The following is a 15000-nucleotide window of genomic DNA, read 5'->3' on the forward strand; positions in this document are numbered from 1 at the left end:
GAAGGAAGGAAGGAATGAAAGAAAGAGAAAAAGAAAGAGAAAAAGAAAGAGAAAAAGAAAGAAATGGACAACCCACTGTTTTCTTTAAGACAGCCCAAAGATGCTAAGGATGTACATTTTTCTGGTTTTGTGGTTGACCATGCATTCAACATACTAAATGTATACTTAACTAGAAATTCTGGTCTTCCAAAGAAATTCTGCAAAAATCCACAACTTCTGCTTTAAGCTCTTCAAATTTTACAGGCAAGAAAATCCTCAGTTCTGTGAGTTTGCTCTGATGGGGCTGTGAGGGGACCTCAGATCAAATTGGATTTTTTACCCAGTTAAACAGGGAAGTATTCCAACAGCAAAAAGCTCTCAATTTCCTTTGTTCACTGAAACAAGTTTCAGAAAAAAAAAAAAAAAAAAAAAAAAAAAAAAAAAAAAAAAAGGTATGCCCAAAATCCATCTTCATGTCCAGTTTGCTTTTAGAGAAACTTGTTGCAAGCAGCTATTGCTAGCATTTTTGGCTTCTCCAGATAAAAGCAAGCCATTTGGGTTGATACAATAGGGATTGAAGTCCCAAGAGATGCTAATTCTTTGTTGGATTTCCCTGAAATTTCACAAGGTGAACAAAATGAGCCAGCAAACACAGCCCTAAGAGTGCCAGCACCAAAGCTGACAAATCTATCTTCTTGTCTCCCTTTCCTCTGATTCTTTTCTGGAACTAATTTTAGGAAAAACCCTATTTCTGGGTCTTCTGGCAAAAAATACCTCAGATAATTGCCCAGAATGGAAGATTCTGCTAGTGCCACATTTCTTTGGCAAGGCAAGAGAAAAACTGGGAAAAGAGGGATAAAGAACAGAACCTGGATGGCTGAAGGGTGCCAAAGCAAGAGTTTTGTGCCAGTTGCCATTCTGCTCGAAATCTGCAGTGAGGAGCCCAGCTCCCTGCTCCCAGCAAGCTGGCCATGGCTTAGAAGAGCTGGCCAGAGCAGCTCTGGCAGCACAGCTGATGACAGAGAAAACTTGGAGTAGCAGACAGGCCAATAGCCCATTGGTAGAGGTCAGGAATATCTGATCATGCACACTTCTGCCATTACAGAGCTCTCATGGAGTACAAATCCATCCATTTCATGCTCCTGTTTCGGAGGATGTTTAACTGCTTATCAAATCAGTGAGCACTTTTCTAGCCTTGACAGAACAAGAGCCAACAACAGGAACCGGTTGCAATTCTACCTCTAATGTTTAGAGTTGTGACATGATCTATTCAGCCAGGCTATGTCCTTCTGAAGTTATCCAGCAGTATGCCAGCAGTCACCCAGCAACAACAGCTTCTAAACAGAGAAACCATGTAAAACAAACAAACAAACAAACAAATAAACAAAATGTAAAATCCGTGATCTGGAACATACTGCCCTAACTGAAGGGAGTCTTTCCACTTCACACACTACACTAACACCAATTTAGGTGAGTGAGCAGGCAAACTGTTTCCCATGAGACTAGTTAAACAGGCTGTGGTATAGCAGCTCAATTGCCTGGACAACATCAGGAGTCAAAGTCTGGGGAGCACTTGAAGAGCACAGCAAATAACCCATCTACAAAAATAATCATCATCAAAAACAGTCATCCACAAAATTTTTGCCAATCAGTACTTTGAAAAATGAGCCATCACTTTTTGTGAAGATAATGGATGGGAATTCAGTCTGTGTTGCTGCTATGGAAAAAAATGTCCATTGCTTTAGACTACAGGGAATGCTGAGCACACAGAATTTGAACTCAGGGAGCTTGGTGTAGAAATGGTCATGGTCAGATAGCATCTTTCTTTTGACCAGAGAGCTGCAAAGAAATCTATTTCATGTGTAGGAAGAATGCTTAGATTAAAAGTTGTTCCAGCAGAATCTTTAAGAGACCTTACCTGATGCAACCTGGGTGAAACTTCGAGGGCAGTGAAGATCCTCAAATTAGTACCCAGAGGTAGAACAAAACATTTACAAGATGAGTGATAATAATCTAGCTTCTTCCAAGCTCCAGGTCAGCAAGGGAAGCAACATGATAATGTTCAAAGATACTTTTGGTAGCAGAAACACAATGCACTATATCTGCTCTCTGCTGCTGCATCCCCACAGTCATTACTCATGCTATGAAAAGAAAAAAAACAGGTGTATGAGGCAGCTGTGCTTGACGGAGGCTACTTGCAAAAAAATAAGGAAAGGCTGCAGACCATCAAGATTATAAACATCATCTATCTCAACACTGTATTTGGCCAGTAGTGTTAAAAAAGGTGTCAGCCTCTTTTGCTGGAAATTGTTCACTTCATATCATGCAATCTTTGTATAAGCACATGAGTTAATGACAGAATTCTAGATGTTTTGTTTGGGACAGGAGTACTGTTTAGAGTTCTGACTTAACTGGCACCGTGCTTTTCAATCTCGTGTTTCATAAATGCTGCTCTACCTTAGAACAGGCTATATTCAAAATCTGGAACATCCCCTGAGAGAAACCTCTCAACCACAAGGTGGGTCCTTTTTGGCAGAAAAACAGAGACTATGGACCACAGAAATGCCAATTTCAACCACAACTGATAAAATCAGGACACACTTGGTTTTAATTTGTCTAGACACTGGGAGATTCCAACTGCTTCCATCCTGCTACATTTCTGATACCAGGAGTCTACCACAATATCCCACTGTACTTAGGGTCAGAGTCCAGTTGCCTTCCATGTGTGGACACAGTGGGCATGGAGAAGAGGGAGATTTGCTTTGACACCCAAGAATAACTGCATCACCTTGGGAGACTGCATTTCAAGTTTTGCTTCCGATTATAATTATAATTACTTGGTGATGATCACCTCCCCCTTCAGCATAATTTAAAATGTTTCTGAGTTGGAGAAATGAATGACTGGAATTATCTGGGAAGAGCTAGAGGGATGGGGGAAGGACATAAACTAACTTTTGCTCTTTCAATTCTTGTCATTGGCAAAAACCTTTAAAAATATTGCCAATTAATTTTCCTCACAGTGGTAAGCTTTGTAATTGTAACCTGTAATCAGTTGTAACTATCATGTTGCTTGGTTCATCCTAATTGCTGACTGTTGTGACCAAAACATGATTCTAGAACTTTCAGTATAGGAGGGGAGGAGAAACACGGTAGTGTTTGAACTGGCAGTGCATCACTGTTCTTCCTATAAAGTGTTCTTACAGAGCATAACTGCTAAATTATATTGGGGCCACCCATCACATACATTTAGTTGGGCTTACAGCTATCTACCCAGTGAGAAGAAGGAATCAGAAAAGTTGAAGGAAAGAAAATTTCATTTTGAAGACAACAGCACTGGAGAGAAGTTAAGAAACCATAAGGATCTCACATTCCCCTGCTGGTTCTCTCATGTAGATTTTCCTCTTTTCATTTCCACAAACACAATATGATTACTTTCAAGAACTAGGCATGAGTTAGAAACCAAAAGTGGAAAGCCACACACACACACTTGTGCAGAGATGAGGTCAGGGTTTGGCAGTACCCTGCTCACATTGAACAAAGCCCCTCTTAGGCAGTCCCAGGAATGCTGGGGCTTCCATATTGCCTTCCACCACCAAGGCTGGGAACACCCCAAATAACCCAGAATCACAGAGGTAAAATGTCTTCTGATTCAATGCATTCAATGGATGCACTGAAATTCCACAGTCCAAAATACACTGGCATGATGATACTGATATTCCAACTCATGATACTTCATTATTGATATATCTCTAATGAAAAATATGGTGAAATCTATCCGACAACATCTGCACCCCAGTTCAGCCATGCCAGACAGAGAGAATGTCTGGCTTGAAGTCTTCCTTCATCACTTTCCTTTATCCCATTTTTCCAGCTTTCAAGAAGGAGGCTGTCTTTGACTTCCTCTGAATGAGAGAGATTATTCGAGAACAGGAAATAAAACCAAGTGGCAAGAAAGGAGCAGCTGCTAGAACCAAACTGATGATGACAGTGCACCCATCAAAGAGAACTAAGAGATTCCTATTACCTGCCATCTAGCCTCTGCCTCGGGTGCTCAGTGTGTTTTAAGTGCAGAAGCTTAATTTGTTCTTGCACACACTAGACCACTATTGCAGATGAATCTCCAAGTGCAATCAACTAGTTGATCTACCAAAAACATGCTAGGCCATAAAACCAGTACAGTGAATTTAATCTAAAAAGATATGTTAGATTCTTTTCCCACAGACCCTTAGTCTTAAAAATAGTCTTTATGCATATGAGAAATCCAATGGCGTTTACGAGAATAATGGTTTGCAGCATTGGGCAATAAAAGCTGAGATTCTCTTTGCAAACAGATAAATATTTGCACACTGGTACTGTGTGACCATCTACCCAAATACTATCTGTGTGCAGGAGGAATAAAGCACATTTTGCCAGTTGCTTTATTTTGCCACTTGCCAGAACCATAATATCTGTCTCCTTTTCTTCCTTTCTAAGCTCTACTATTCCATAACAGAACCCACAGCCTGTACAGATATTGAGGATAAATAAGTGATGCATGGGGACTGGACTTAATATTTCTAAATACTTATAGAGCACTTATACATTCAGAGTATTGTACAAACATTAGCAAATAAATCCTTACACCAACTTGCAGGACACCTAAGTATTATTTTCCAAATTAGGGCCAAAGTTTTGCTCACGTCTATACCCACTCTTTATTTTATGCTGCCAAACCAAAACTAAACAGTAATAATGTATATCATATTCCCTGGAATGCCAGCACCCACTACCTCAAAAAAGGACTCAGTTATAAGAATTGTTATAGAGGTTAAAAGTCCAGAACATAGGAGCTGCAAGGATGTATATTGATAAGAGAATCAGTTAAGAGGATTTTATAATATTTTTAACATATAAATATAAATAAATACTTGTAGTGTTTGAGGATTCAAACAAAAGTCTGAAATTAATAACCACAACCAGTGGAGTTCACAATACAGTGACAATATGCTGGACATGCTACTGGTGCTTATGATGCCTGTTGGAGGTTTAAAGGCTTCAACTGCAATACTGGAAAGGCTGCATTCCCATCCTCCAAAATACAACACCAGAATCAGACTAACCTCATTAACACAGGAACAGGCTGCACTGACACACAGCCAGCATGGGGGATCCTTGCTCACGGGTGACATTTGAACTCTGGGCTGGACAGAGAGGGAATGCAGCCAAGCCTAGAAAGGGTGCAATTCTCACCATGAAGCTCTGACGGAGACAGAACAAGGAGCTGGCTGCTGAGGCTGAAATCAGGAGGACAGCTAACACTGGGGTGAGTTGCTCCCAGGCTCCGTGTGGCCCTGAAGAGGGTGGTGAGTACAGAGCAGCTGGCAGGGTTTATCCGCTCAACTTTCTCCGACCCTGAGAAACAGACTGGCAGCCTTCTAGCTCTCCCTGCTCTCAGATGTACCTTTTCCTTCTTTTATGATCAACAGTCCCACGAGAGACTTCAGGGAAAATGTTGGCCTCAAGTACTCAAAATACTCAAGAGTTAAGTTTGGCATTTTTAGAATACCTGCGGGTAGTCTGGCAAATCAAGTATCCCACATTCACCCATCTCTAATGATGATTATTATGCACCAACAGCTGTCTACAGTTCAATGGATGAGGATCTAATTGATCTCATTACCTCGCCCCATATAAAGTGAAGAGAATTCCTGCTTCTATGGGTTGGGGGATCCTAGGCTGACAGAGGACTCTGTGCTGAAGACCTGGAAGCAGTCTGTTTGGTAGTGCTGCTCGTTTGCTTTCAGCTGGTCAAAATCCACAGAAACAAACATCTTGTAATATACTGTATAATATATTACAATGTGGCTTTTGTCTTACCAGTTTAATACTGAATAACTCTGATAGCATTCATATGAATATTAATTTTGTAATAAAAAGCAAGACTGGTGTATTAGTTATGCGTTCTTTTGTTACTCTTAGTCTTTAATTATTATTATTAATGCTATTATGTCCAATTTCCCCTCACCTCGCTCACCCTCGCAGTCCCCGCTGCGGTGCCCTGTCTCAGGCAGCGAGCTCCTTCTGGAGCCAACAACAATGTCACCCAATTAACCCTCTGGCAGGGTACACTGTGGTTTATAAACGGTGCTGCTTCCTCTGCTACAAGTCTCTGAGTGTCATTTCTCACAGCCAGGCACCCAAATCTCTTCCTTGGCCTTGGGTTGCCTGCCCAGCACGGCTGGCCCCGTGCGGGGTTTGCCATGTGGCAGGATCAGCCAAAATATTTCTGCTGGGGAGTTTCTGCAACAAGAATCTGTGCTTCATATTTTAAAAGTTACATTTCTGAAGAAAAACAAAAAAAAAAAAAAAAAAGCAAAGCCATCTGCAGAAACAAAAGGCCTGAGTCCACCTCTTTTGGGTGGGTGTAAATCCTCTGTCTTTAATAAAGTTATGTCTGATTTATAACTGTGTGAGAGGAGATTCTGGCCTGTAATATAATATAAAATGCTTAGCTTTCTGCAGTTTGCTTATTCATAAAGATTACTCCACTGACACTGTGGAAAAGATGCAATGAAAAATACCTAGTGCTCTGCAGCTTTGCAACTGCCAACTCTCTCTTGTTTTTAAAAGAATACCACTGTTCATTTGCTAGTCTACAGCAGATATATTTTTAACATAAAAACACTATATTTAATTGGTTATGGATCTCAGTTCTTTTAGCACTACTGGAAATCACACAAAAACACATTAGTACAGAGCAATTAGTACAATGGCAGTAAACAACTAAGGCACTATTAAGCTGTGGGTGATTAAATAGTATTACTTCTTTATTTTTTATGATATTAGACTAAGAGAAGATTTTAAAACATATATTCCCGCTAATATTAATAAATTATATGAAGAGCAGGTGTCTTTAAGACTATTTTTGTCAAGGCACTTCAGTTTGTAAGAAAGGTTTTCTTTTAATGGAAGATTTGTCTCTTTATATGGTGTATCACGCTATTTCTTATCTCACTACACTGGGACATTTATACAGCAATATTATTTAATGAGAGTTATGAAATCACACACTGTTCCTTCAGAAAATAATACCCGTATCTCTACCACCAAGGAACAAAGAGCTACCAAACTCCCAAAATAATATGCAATTATTTATATCCGTGAGAAGAACAACCCGGGTACTATTTGACAAAATTTACTACAAGGGGCTGTAACAAACAGTGTGATAAGTTAGCCCGAGTGGCAGTGACCTTCAGGCAACATAAAAGACAAGAATCTGACCCAAGGACAGAACCCTTGTGGTATACCTTTTTAATCTGCCTAGCCCTCACAATGTCTCTGGACTCTGTACTTGTTTATAGATCATCCTCATGGTCTGGCACATCTTTTCCTCGGCATCTGATTAAGTTAACAATGTGCTGCTATTTGCATGCAGATTTGCCAGGCCTTTCTCTACAGCTGCTCCCAAAGACTTGGTCTTTCTCTGTAATGTGATAGCACAGCAGTCAGTAAATGCAATCTTTGTCAAACCCAGGTGTGCTCTTGATTTGGTTCTCATTCGTTCCAAGCAATTTTTCTTTCTGTAGCATTTATAAGGCTCTATTATAGTATAGCCACATCTGGAGCTAAAATTCTTCTATTAATTATATACTTTTACCACTATAAAGATAAATTCAGACACAGCTACTAACATTTTTGTTGTTCTTCTTATTCTCTTTTTGACAGACTGTATTTTATTTCTGTAGAAATTTAATTTTTAAAGCAGCATTCCTGATTTTTATTTCCATAAAAACAGTAATGCAAGCATGAAATCTAAATATTTAGTATCCCTAGTCTAAAATCACGCTATCCAGAGCAATATAAAGTATTAAGCCTAATTTTTTTAAATCTTTGAATACTTATCATACATATGATACTTTAATAATGTATCTGTCTCGTTAAAAGAGTTACAATCTACTTGGGAAAGAGAGTGGTTTACAAAAACAAAAAACAACTTACTCAGTTCCCTAGTGGATGCTGGTTCACATCACAGAATCACCAAACAATTTGTTCCCTCCACAGTCAAAAAGCAGAACCAAATTTGATCAGTATGGTGACTTAAATGCTGTATTTTCTTTGTGCAATGAGGGTAATTTTTCAAGATCAGGTTTGAAGTAGATTAGTGCAGAAATATGAGCTAAGCCTTCACTCTTATCATCTGAGTATGGATAAAGGATGCATTCACCCAAGAGCACTGAAAGTTATTTTCTAAGAAAAATTTTTCCTACCTCTTTTTTTCCATGTGTGGGTACAGAGATCATCACAACAAAGTAATAAATGGAGACTAGCAAACAGGTTTGACAAGTGAATATTCACTGTCAAAATATACATTTAGAAGAAAACCAGAAAACTTATTTGTTAATTTTAAATCCCATCCATAAGCCAAAAGGGAGGCTTCTTTGCTAGGTTAATACCTGTGTGTTAAAAGAGGTCAGAATTTTTATAATTACAGGAGCACTACAAAGAAATACCAATCCCCACAACTGAGGGATGATTTCCATCTCACCAAATCAGGTGGTCTTCTCCAGCCCTTGGCCAAATAAGTTTAACATGGACATGGTGAGCAGAGATCTTGACTTTAGTATTATTTATTGTAAAAGGAAGTATAAATTGAAAACTTTTTCTTCCCTAATCAGCTTCCTTCTGGTTTGCTATCAATGATTTTTTTTTTTGCATATTTGTTCCAAAGCTAAAAGAAATGCAAGTGTTCCATGTTTGTGCAGCTGAATTCACTGAAGCATCAATGATTTCTGAACTATTTTTCTTTAATAAAATTGCAAATAAAAATATCAAACTAGCTTTACCCATTAAAAATAAAATACAGCTGTAATGTTCTTCATGGTGGACTTTTTAAACTATTCTACTGAGGAAAAAGCTTTTATTTATTTACAGCAGATTTTGTCTTCCCAAATCACTTGTTTCAGATGATTCGTTTGGCCATATATCCACCCAGTCTTTGCACAGACGTGCAGACACACTCACACACAGATTCACACACAACATATACTCATGCAGGAGGCAAAAGAATCAGCAGAGAGACAGAAGCTGTGTAACCAGATTACATCACAGGTTACGATGGAAATAAATAAAAGAAAATCTCTCTTGCTTCCATAGCGTGGCATTTTAGTGGTGCTGGTTTGACTTTTGGCCCACACACATATGCCAATGGCAAGGCTAACTCTAGGGACTAACAAAAAAGAATGTGTGTTCACAGCTGTACAGTACACCAATACAGATTACATGTTTTCAGTGTTGCGGCCACAACAGAATGCTAATTAACATACTGGAGTGATGAGAACGGCTGTAAGGGCCTTATTGTTCCATTATTTCATGCAGCCCAGCTGCCTTTGTTTATGTCACTTATCCTCTCGTGCCACAGGTTTTTACTCCAAAAATACTATCCCAATACAACGTTAATATTTAAAAAACAAAGAGGTGGCAGATTGTCATTTTTGTGTCAGTCTCAAACTGCAGAACTGTTAAGCTGTTCTGGTTCGGTATTTAGAAATAATTTAACAGCCATATTCAGACACTGCCTGCATTCTAACATAATGGCTGAATACTTGAACCAAGCAAATGCATAACTATCCTGACATCACTTATGAGATTTAGATTGGTCAGTTAATGGAAGTCTTTACCAGAATCAATACCATAACAGCTTCTTGAAATGAACGTGATTTTTTACACAGAGTGCTGTGAACAATAAGTACAGAAATATCCTACCTTTGTATACTGCACAAAGGAACTGGGATTTGAAATTAAGAAGCAATTACAGTTTTTTGCAAAGTAATGTTACAGTTGATTATTAGAAATAAACACATACAAAATAAGCACTTTTTAATAAATAGCTGGAGAATATTAAAATTCCACAATCCTATTATTCCTTTTTTTCCTACTTTTTTAACAGCCATTTTATCTGCTGGCTTGGTTATCATGTTGCTGTTAAGGATTAATATTGATGATTGTTGCCAACAATGGTTAAATACTGCAGAAAAACACTTTTTATGAGAGAGATGTAGCCATATCCAACTGTAAGTAGTATTAGTTGTGCCTGCTGCTTTGACTTCTTTGATTGATTCATGAAAAAAAAAAGCAATGTTAAATGCCATTAATATTCTTAGTTGTATTATGGTAGTGCCTGAATGTCTTGGCTGATGTTGGCCAGGTTCAGATCCAGGATAGCTAAGAAGACAAAAACAACTTCTTAGTACAAAGGAAGAGAAGAGTTCCTGTCCACAGAAGCTCTCTGATCCCAAAAGCATTTATGTTTCTCAACAGAGAAATCAAACAACTTGGCTCCCTTGACTTCTGTGAAACCACACAACAGGCTGAGTTTGCTTAGGGGTTTAAAGAAACTATTAAGGTTTTATTTAGTCAGTAGCAACAAGTGTGATAATTTGAAAAAGTGAAATAAAGAGGGAAAAAAAAAAAGAAAAAACAGTCAGAAAACCCCAGGACATCACTGGTAGGAAGTTCGATGTACTACTACCTGCTTACAACTCAAAAGTTTCTTCCCCTCATTTACTTGGTATAAAGAAATAGGAAACATTAATGATAAAGAGTTTTCCAAACAATTTACTCCATCAGATGACTGTAGTTGCTGTCAGAGCATGAGCTTGGCTAGAACCCGAAGTGTTAATGGTGCATTTCTTTCTCAAATTAAAAGGAAAAAAAATAGAATTTAGTTCCAGTTTCACAAGCTTAGCTTTCCCAACAAAGGGTGAGAGGGCTAACAACATACCTGTCACCTCAGATTTACCCAGTGAACTGAAACATCAGAAAGGGTAAGTCTTCCCCAAAAATGTCATCTCCCTAATCAAAGACATACTGTTGTTAATCACAATGCACACCAAAATCCTGAAAACACCCAATCGAGTGAACGAGCCCTGGTTGCTTTTTAATTACTTTAACTGGTAACCGCAGATAAACGTGCAACTGCTTGAAGTGTCTGTCTTATGCAAGGCAGTAATGAGGGGATTTAATGTCTTCTCCAGCTACACAGCTCACGATGGTGAACACACCACAGGTGTGGTACAATCTAATACAGAGCAGTTTCTCAGCTATGACCATTCCCCTACTGTGGACAGAACATAGATTTTTTTTAACTGGATCCAGGAGCTAGCTAAATTACCCAGCTGCTCCGTGTTTAAGCCCCCAGCTAGTTTATATACCAATAACAATAAACTTTCTATAACAGCAACCCAGTCTATTACAGTGCTTCTTGCTCAAGCTAAAAGTGGGCCACTGTTACTTCAGCTATGTTCATGGATGACACCATGGGATTTGTCCCTTCCTAAAACTGTAAAAACATTATAAAAATATACACGTGCATGCTCAATTAATGGAGTTTTGTTTTCCAATAGGATGATCGTTTACTTTATGGTACAGACACACAGAATCTTAAGCTATCAGTTGGAAACACATTGGAAGGTTGGCTTTTTATTTATACTTATTTATAACACAACACCAAGTTGCAGTCACAAAAAGAAGTACTGACAATGGCCTCTTAACAAGTTTAATATGACACAGTCACAGGTACTGAAAACTTCTCTCCAGATAATCCACTCATACATTTATTTCTAAAAATAGCATTCAATTCTGACATGAATTAAATAAAATTGTTTATAGTATGTAATAGGTGTGCTGTTGAAACTGTGATGGTCTGTTCTAAGAATGAGAAGTGTTATAGAGAGATGTAATAGGTTTTATCAGACTAGTCAATATGGTAGAGCGAAAAAAAAAACCAACCAACCAAAAAAAAAAAAAAAAAAAAAAAAACACAAAAAAACACCAAACCAAAAAAAACCCACCCAAGACAGATAAGATTTTGGGACCAGAAAAAGGACTTGTTTCCTCTAAAAGGTAGAAATTCTTTCCCTGCAGAGATATCTGTTGATTTACTAACATGACACATCTCTATAAACTTTGTCTTTCTGAAAACACATTATAAAAATAACCATTAAATTAACACTTAACAAAAATAAAAGTTTAAAAAAATCGAAACAACAAAATTGACAAAACACTAGTTTACATCGTGATTTACTTGAAGTTAGAAAGAAATTCTGTCATGACTTAACTGTTCCCATTGCTTCATAAATTTCAGAGAACTTCTTTCAAACTTAGTTGATGAAATTCTACTGAAATTAACTTCTTGTGGCTAAGGCTGATACAAATAACAGCAGCAAGGCACTAAAACACTAATAAACAGATTACAAGGTCACATAAATGGATATGCATATAGCTGCTGGGCATAATGCATAAGTAACTTCAGGTGCAAGCCATAAAATACAGCAGTGAGTATGTAAGCACAGGCAACCACAAAAAAACCTCAGTTGTCAATTTTTGAAAATGCATATCCTCTCTGCATTTAATCAGGCATTTAACTTAAAAGTATCCCCATCCTAACTGTAGCTTTTAAATCACTTTTAGAGACAAATTTACCAAAGCCTAAGATTTTTTAACAGAGACTCCAAGACTGTAAGAAAACCATGCCAGATTACATAGGAGCTGCAAGGTTCTCCTACATTATTTATCTACATCATGTATGGCATCTTATCTCTACAAACACAGCCATTTTCAAAATAACCCTCGAAAGAGGGTTCTCTTGTTTTCACAGTCACTCCCAGACCCCAGCTGGAAACAGACTTTGCTTGAAAGTGCTCACTTGCAGACAAACCAGTCCAGGCACTATATAGCTGTCACAAGGCTGACAGCTTGTTGTATGGGGATGATTGTACCTTCCCCACAGAAAGTCCCATGGGAAGGGCTGGAAACAAAAGAAATCCTTATGGGATCCACCCAACTGAGCAGGGCAGCAGTTGCCTTCTGCTGAGAGGACTAACCTGGCAGCCCTCTCCAGCCTGCCCCATTGAGCCCTGCCCTGCATCCAAAACATCACTGAAAGACCTGCACACCTTGCTCAAGCCCAAGCTCCTCATTCCCCCTGCCCTGTGTCACCACACAGCTGAGAGCTTGCTCTGGGATGAGCTGGTGGCTTCAGCTGCACGTGTGGTCATGGAGCAGGAATCCTGCTGGATGTGGCACAGGGGAGCCCCTCTGTAAAGCTACAGCCTAGCACAAGGGCCTCTCCTCACCAGCACAATTCCTGCTGCTCCACAAGGGAAGCAGACAGCAAGGCAAGGACATCTGCAAAGGGGCTTTGTGCCCCCACACCAACTCTAATCCAATTACAGCCATGCTTTCATGGGTCCTTAAGAGGCTCCAAGAAAATGAAGGCTAAAGACTTGAGCTGCATTCCTTTTTCCTGCTCTTTGTGGACCAGAGGTGATGATTTGCAGCTTCCCATAGTTCCCAACCCTCCCATCCCTACCTGCCAGCCTCTACTCCTTCCCCTCACAGTGCTCCATCATCAATCAGTTCTTCAGATGCTTGCCAGGGATCTGCTTTGTTCTGCATCCAATTCCAACTGGCTGTACATAATAAGAATTTCACTCCTATGCCTGTGTTTTCCACCTGGGAAATTGAATCCTTCATGCCATTAGCCTTCTATATTGTCCTCCGACCGTATGGAAAAGGTTCCACAGTAGGAGAAAGGAAAAGGAATCTGCTACAGAAACTAGGCCCTTGATCTGCAAAAAGAAGCTTTCATACATCAGAATTCCCCTTCTCTGAGAAAAAAAAAAAATGTGTTTCAGTTATTTGTCCAAAAAGCAGGATTTCCAGGCCTAAAAATTATGTCATACAGAGAATAAGGCAATCTCTTGGTTTTAGAAAATCCCAGGGCCAAGGGAATCTTGGGGCTGGATTCTTTAGCTGAGGAAGCATTATTCTGACAGGGCTCACCACCTCCTGCATGACTCTTGGTAAACCCATGCTTTCCATACTGAAGCACAGGGAATGTGATGATTTCATGTGAACGTGTGATAGGTTTTGCTTAAGTTGTTTGGGGTTTTGTTGTTTATTTCTTTTTTCTTTTAGAGTTTTACTTAAATTAGGGGGTTGAAAGAACCGAAAATTCTGCAGAAGTCCAGAGATTCTGGCACAAGCTCAGGAAATATTGCATTGCTGAACTGCCACTGCTGTGGTTCAGCCACTGACGTCCAAAGCCACATTCCCTGTAGCCAACTGAGCTCTTTCCAGTGCTCACAGCACACCCAAAGCATGCACTAGTATTCAGCTAACGTAGACCATGTTATACCTTATTATATCACAGACACGGTATTTCGTGGCATGACCTTGTTGCTTCAGAGGAATATTTTTAAAGAAAACACTGCTTCAGCTGGGGTGGATTTGTGAACTTATGGCATTACCACACCACTGTCACCTAATATATAGGAAGTTATACCTTCAAACACTTAGACATAGATGAGTGCTCAAAATCCCTTGTTTGAAGAACAACAAAATAATAAGAAATAATAATTATAGCAACAACTGCTTAGTATTTCTATGATAAAAGTGCTGAAAAGACATTAACTAATTAGTGCTCACAACACCCATGTGAGGCAGAAAAGTATCATTATCCACATGCTACAGATGGAAAACTGATAATGTGGAGTTACCTGCCTTTCCAAGACATGCATGAGGGGATAATCACCTAATGCAAATTCATCAAAACCCTGTGGGGAAAGCACCAGTAGAATGGTCAGACAGGTTCAGTTTCCTCCCTGTGAGCTTTGATGCAGTGAGAGAGAGAGCAGCATGGGGAGGTGTGGGACAGACACACGTACCCTGCATCTAATCTAGAAGCTGTGCAGAGAGGAGACAGAGACAGCTGTACAGATCATTAAAGGCAGCCTGATTACTTGAGCTTGACACCTCTTTTTTTCCCTAGAACGTCACTCACAGTGATGGGGTAGTCGAGTCAGGCTGGGAAGCCAAGTGGGTTTTGCAGGAGGAAGATCCCCTGGACTGAACCCCACTGAATATACAGCTTTCGCAGCACCACCTTTGACCACGTAGTTAAGAATCAAATTAAACACCTGGGGTTTGCTATCCTTTCCATGCATCTTTTTCAGGAGCCAGGTAGGCTGGTTTCTTGCACAT

At 39.4% G+C, this 15000-nt stretch overlaps 1 protein-coding gene and 1 long non-coding RNA gene across 19 annotated transcripts in view; both read right to left on the minus strand.

Annotated features, from left to right (window-relative positions):
* LOC137481099 (uncharacterized) overlaps positions 1-15000 on the minus strand; it is a 340016-nt gene that overhangs the window by 255101 nt on the left and 69915 nt on the right. The window lies entirely within an intron of this gene.
* Positions 1-15000, minus strand: part of ZNF536 (zinc finger protein 536) — a 346433-nt gene that overhangs the window by 210857 nt on the left and 120576 nt on the right. The window contains exon 1 of one of the 18 annotated variants that reach the window (XM_068202576.1): positions 5209-5323. The exons of the other annotated variants lie outside the window; for them this stretch is intronic. The gene's annotated coding sequence lies outside the window, so the exon portion shown is untranslated. Of the gene's footprint in view, positions 1-5208; positions 5324-15000 lie in introns of those variants that run through there. 18 annotated transcript variants of the gene reach the window in all.

Source organism: Anomalospiza imberbis, chromosome 12 (assembly GCF_031753505.1).
Source record: "Anomalospiza imberbis isolate Cuckoo-Finch-1a 21T00152 chromosome 12, ASM3175350v1, whole genome shotgun sequence".
Taxonomy (NCBI): Eukaryota; Metazoa; Chordata; class Aves; order Passeriformes; family Viduidae; genus Anomalospiza; species Anomalospiza imberbis.